This window comes from Triticum urartu, chromosome 1A, assembly GCF_056163025.1.
Source record: "Triticum urartu cultivar PI428250 chromosome 1A, HENAU_Tu73, whole genome shotgun sequence".
Classification (NCBI taxonomy): domain Eukaryota; kingdom Viridiplantae; phylum Streptophyta; class Magnoliopsida; order Poales; family Poaceae; genus Triticum; species Triticum urartu.
This window is the reverse complement of record NC_141873.1, coordinates 293,086,324-293,092,414: the sequence shown is the minus strand read 5'-3', so window position 1 is coordinate 293,092,414 and position 6,091 is coordinate 293,086,324.

Here is a 6,091-nt window from a genome sequence, read left to right as displayed (position 1 = left end):
GAGACCCGCACGCCCCCCGGCTCAGATTCTGATGGACCTCATGGATAAACTGACGACCCCGTTGACTGCCATGGTAGAACCAGCGAATCAAGCTCAGCATGATGCAGAGGTGGCACGTATACGTGAGGAGATGGTACAAGCCAAGGAAAACTTAGCAGCAGAGGAGGTCAGGATGGCCGCGGAGCGGGCGGCTTTGGACACACGTGCTCAGCAGCTTCAGGCGAAGACTTTCCGGCTCTCGGTGGACCTGAACGCGTCGAACGAGGTCATGAGGAGAAGGCACCAGAAAACTCAGTCACGTCTACCTCTGACACTCGATCCTAGGAACCTTTTTCATACACCCGAGGCCGGGGCAAGTAACCCGCCGGAGGCAAATCGGATCATCACGCCCGGAGCACCAGTTCATCCGCGCACCATGGAACCATCTTGTATACACACCGCTCCGCCTCTTTATGTGCCAACACCGCCGGGTCACTTCTCCAATCCCCTGGAAAACCTCATTGCAGATTCGGCCCGTTTGGCGGCTCTCCCAATGGAAGGTGACTCTCCGGCAGCGATCGAAACACGAAGAGTGAGAGAACTTCTTCAAACGGCTTTGGCACAGCAGGATGCATACTCTTACAGTCGAGATACGATCCATTCAACCCCTCGCCCAAGTCGGAGCCCAAGCTACAGTAGGCATATGGATTCAGCTGACATGTCAAGCAATGTTCAACGCCACAACCGGCCGCACAGGCATGAGCCGGGACAGGCAGGAGCCCTTAATTTGGCGGATCAAGAAAGGATCCGACAAGAGGCTGAGCGAGCGGTTCAATTGGCAGCAGAGCAGGCGGCTCACCAGACTTTTCCGATTTATCCAGCAACCTCGGTTGAGGCAGGAGTGGCCACGAGAACCGGAGGTGTCCCTTGCCTGGTGCCTGCCATACGTAATGAGCGTTTGCCGAAGGACTTCAAGGGGGCTCGTAAGGTGCCTAATTACACGGCCGACTTGCAGCCTGGGGCCTGGATTGAGAGTTATGAGATGGCTATGGAGTTGTTGGAGGTCAGCAACGCAACAATGGCTAAGTATTTAACTATGATGTTGGATGGAACAGCTCGTACTTGGCTGAAGGGGTTGCCACCCAATTCTATCGGCTCATGGGCGGAGTTGAAGGCCCGGTTCATCCAGAACTTCAAGGACACGTGTAAACAGCCTATGTCGATTGTAGACCTGACTAATTGTAAACAAGAGGATGGTGAGTCCACAACCCATTGGGTACGCCGGGTCAAGGAGATAATACGTTCGTTTGATAAGATGGATGCCGGCTCAGCAGTCTTGATGTTGGAGAAAAAATGCCGTTTTGAACCTCTGAAGTAGAAGTTGGGGCGGCTCAAGCGTGACTGCAATGACATGGGCCAGTTGATGGCGGCTCTCGTCAAGTATGCTGATTCTGATAGTACCAAAGACCCGATGTCTGACGAAGAAAAGACAACGAAGGGAAAGAAGAACGGCAACGGCAAGGGTTACCAGCATAACCCGGCAAATCAAGGAGGTAATAAATGTAAGGCTGATGAATTTGTCGCTAATACCAATGCGCAGGGCGGCAATCAACGATGCAAGGGCATGCAACCCCCTCGGTCGGGCGTGTCAGGTCCTACCCTTGAGCAGCTATTGAATGAACCTTGTCCAAGACACGGCACCCGGGAGAAGCCAGCCACCCACTTGTGGAAGGATTATACAATCATGAAGGCGTTTAAACATTAAAATGCATTCGACGGAGGTCACGGCCCAGGCGGCGGTTCAGGTGGGGGCGGTTTTCATGGCCCGGGCGCCGGATTAGGTGGAGGAGGATTCCACGGTCAGGGCCACCCTGGTAACCAAGGAGGATATAATCCACAATCCGGCCAAAGTAATCAGCAGCAGTAGTCCGGCTATCGGAGCAACCCGAAACAGCTGAATAGTGGGTAATACCATGTATTCACCACTAGTTTATGTAAGAGGGACCAGAAGCTTCACAAGAGGGCCGTCAATGTCGTTGAGCCGGTGATTCCACGTTACTTACGTTGGTCAGAGCAGCCTATTGTGTGGAGTAGAGAGGATCACCCACCCCGGGTTGATAATCCGGGTCACTTGGCCTTGGTAGTGGCGCCTCAGGTTGGTGGATATAAATTCACTAAGGAACTCATGGATGGAGGCAGCATCATCAACATCCTCTACTATGAGACGTTCCCTCGGATGGGGTTGACTGATAAGAGTCTTAAGAAATCCAACACTGTTTTTCATGGTGTGGTACCTGGCAAGTCGACATACCCAGTTGGTAAGATTGAACTGGAAGTAGCCTTTGGGGATGAGTATGACTCCAGAGCAGAAAAATTAACCTTTGAGGTGGTTAAGATAAAAAGCCCATATCATGCTCTATTTGGACGGCCGGATTATGCCAAGTTCATGGCTCGGCCGTGTTATGTGTATTTGCAGCTCAAGATGCCGGGTTATAAGGGCACCATTACAGTACATGGAAGCCGAAAAATAGCCTTGGAATGTGAAGAAGGTGATGCTGCCTATGTTGAGTCTGTTTGTGCAACAGAGGAGTTAAAGTTTTATAAGGATCATGTTGACCCGGCAGACATGATGTCTTTGAAGAAACCAACCACGGAGCATGAGCCGGTGTTGAAGTTCAAATTAGCTGATGATACCAAGATGGTTGACTTTGTGCCTGGCGACTCATCCAAGCAGTTTATCATCAGTGCAAACTTGGATCCGAAATAGGAAAGCGCGCTCATCGAGTTCATCCGTGAGAACCGGGATATCTTTGCATGGAAACCTTCCGACATGCCGGGTGTCCCGAGGGAACTCGCTGAGCACACTCTCAATATTGATCCAAAGTTCAAACCTATTAGACAGTTTCTCCGACGGTTCAATGAAGAAAGGCGTAAGGCCATTGGAGAGGAGGTGGCCCGGCTCTTGGCGGCCGGGTTCATTGTGGAAGTCTTTCACCCAGAGTGGTTAGCCAACCCGGTGCTTGTACTAAAAAAGAACGGCACCCGGCGTATGTGTGTGGATTACACCGATTTAAACAAGGCTTGTCCGGCTGACCCTTTTGCCCTCCCCCGTATTGATCAGATCATCGATGCTACGGCGGGTTGCGCACGTTTGAGTTTCTTGGATGCTTATTCCGGTTATCATCAGATCAAGATGGCAGTCAAATATCAGGAGAAGACAGCTTTTATCACCCCGTTTGGAGCTTTCTGCTATGTGTCTATGCCTTTTGGGCTTAAGAGTGCCCAGGCGACTTACCAACGGTGTGTGCAGAATTGTCTTCACAATCAGATTGGGCGTAACGTTCATGCTTATGTGGATGATATAGTGGTAAAATCCAGGAAGGAGGAAACCTTGGTCACAGATCAGAAAGAGACCTTCGATAACCTCCGGGTCTACAAAATGATGCTTAACCCGGCTAAGTGTGTTTTTGGAGTCCCGGCCGGCAAGCTTTTGGGTTTTTTGGTGTCCAACCGAGGTATTGAAGCTAACCCGGAGAAGATTAAGGCAATCACATCCCTGGCCAAACCAACATGCATCAATGACGTTCAACGACTGGCGGGTCGTGTTGCTGCTTTGAGCCGGTTCATAAGCCGGTTAGGGGAGAAGGCGATGCCTTTGTATCAAATGATGAAGAAAACGGATGATTTTGTTTGGAGCGATGCTGCAAACTCTGCTTTTGAGGATCTGAAGACACAGCTTGTTGAGCCGCCGGTCCTTGCTGCTCCAGTTGAGAAAGAGCCGCTGTTGTTATACGTAGCCGCCAACTCATGAGCTGTTAGTGTGGCAATTGTGGTGGAGCGCAAGGAGGTTGGCAAGGAACATCCGGTTCAACGGCGGATTTACTACGTCAGTGAGGCGTTAATTGAATCCAAACAACGATATCCACATTGGCAGAAGCTCGTGTATGGGGTGTTCATGGTGAGCCGGAAGCTTAAACATTATTTTCAGGGTCACCCAATCACTATGGTTAGCTCTTCTCCTTTGGGAGACATCATTCAAAACAGAGAAGCCACTGGACGAGTTGCCAAGTGGGCCATTGAGCTTGGGTCTCATGGGTTAAAGTATGTACCGCGTACTGCGATTAACTCTCAAGCACTGGTTGATTTTATTAATGACTGGACAGAGATGCAGATGCCAGAAGAGAAACCAGACAACACATATTGGACTATTCACTTTGATGGGTCCAGACAACTGGAAGGCTCGGGGGCTGGAGTTGTTTTAACCTCCCCTCGAGGTGACAAATTTTGCTATGTGTTGCGACTGATGTTTCCTTGCACTAACAACGCATCGGAATATGAAGCCTTGCTCCATGGTCTTCGAATGGCCAAAGAGATGAGCCTGAGCCGGGTCCGGTGTCTTGGCGACTCAGATTTAGTGGCTCAACAGGTATCGGGCAAGTGGGATTCCAAAGATCCTCTCATGGCGGCTTATCGCCGTGAAGTTGATGCTGTTGCAGGGCATTTTAAAGGTTATCAGGTGGGGCACATTGACCGTATAAAGAACGAAGCGGCTGATGCTTTAAGCCGGTTGGGATCTCAGCGTAAACCGGTGCCACCTAACACCTTTTTGGATGTTTTGCATAACCCGTCTGTTAAGTTACCCACAGAAGAAGATCTCGCCGTTCCTGACCCGGAGGCGCAGTTGGTGGCGGCTCTTCATGTCATCCCAGATTGGACAGTGCCGTTCTTGGCTTACATGACCCGAGGAGAGTTGCCAGCGGATGAGACCCTGGCTCGACAGATAACCCGGCAGTCTAAGTCAATGACGATTTCTGATGGAGAACTATACCATCGCAGCATCTCTGGAGCGTTTCAGTGATGTGTTTCCCCTGAAGAAGGCCAAGAAATACTTCGTGAGATCCATGAAGGCGATTGTGGTCATCACGTCGGGTCAAAATCTCTGGTGGCCAAAGCTTTTCGTCACGTTTTTTACTGGTTGACGACTCACGTTGATGCAGAGGATCTGGTGAGTAGATGTGATGCATGTCAAAAATTCGCACGACGAGCACACGTGCCGGCTCAAGAGCTCCAGATGATTCCAATCACTTGGCCGTTTGCGGTTTGGGGGCTTGACATGGTTGGACCTTTCAAAAGGTCTAAGGATAAAAAGACACATCTTTTAGTGGCAGTTGATAAATTCACAAAGTGGGTTGAGGCAGAGCCGGTGAGTAAGTGTGATGCGGCCACGACGGCTCAGTTCATGAAAAAGGTGATCTTCCGTTTTGGTTTTCCACATAGCACTATCACTGATAATGGCACTAATCTATCCCAAGGGGCTATGGAGGAATTTTGTCAACGTGAGCATATTTGGCTTGATGTTTCTTCTCTAGCTCATCCTCAATCCAATGGTCAAGCTGAGAGAGCAAATCAGGAAACCTTAAAAGGTCTCAAGCCCCGGCTCATGGTTCCCTTGCAACGAACACCGGGTTGTTGGGTAGAGGAATTACCCTCGGTGCTCTGGAGTATTAACACCACACCTAACATGTCTACAGGGTACACACCTTTCTTCATGCTGTATGGAGCAGAAGCAGTGTTGCCTAGTGACATCCGTCATGACTCACCCCGTGTGGCGGCTTATGTTGAAGCTAATAATGAACAAGCCAGACAGGATGCACTGGACCTGTTAGATGAGGAAAGAGACTTAGCAGCAGCTCGATTAGCAATTTATCAGCAGGACCTGCGCCGTTATCACAGCCGCCGGGTTAAGTCCAGGACTTTTCAAGAAGGCGACCTAGTGCTCTGGCTCATCCAGGATTTGTCTGATGCACACAAATTATCCCCACCTTGGGAAGGACCCTTTGTGGTTAGCAAGAACTTAAACAACGGGTCATATTACCTCATTGATGTTCGAGAGCACAAAGACTCACGTAAGTCGGAAGAGGAGACCCGCCGGCCGTGGAATATTGCTCAACTTTGGCCATACTACATCTGAGCCACTGGCTCTCATCATGTACATACGTTGATGTTATATATATCATGATAAGTAATAAAGCAGGACCATCGGTCTCTTTTTTCTTTTCAGAAAGATTACACATCTTCATTATTTTTTACTATTATGTTCAAAATTACTATT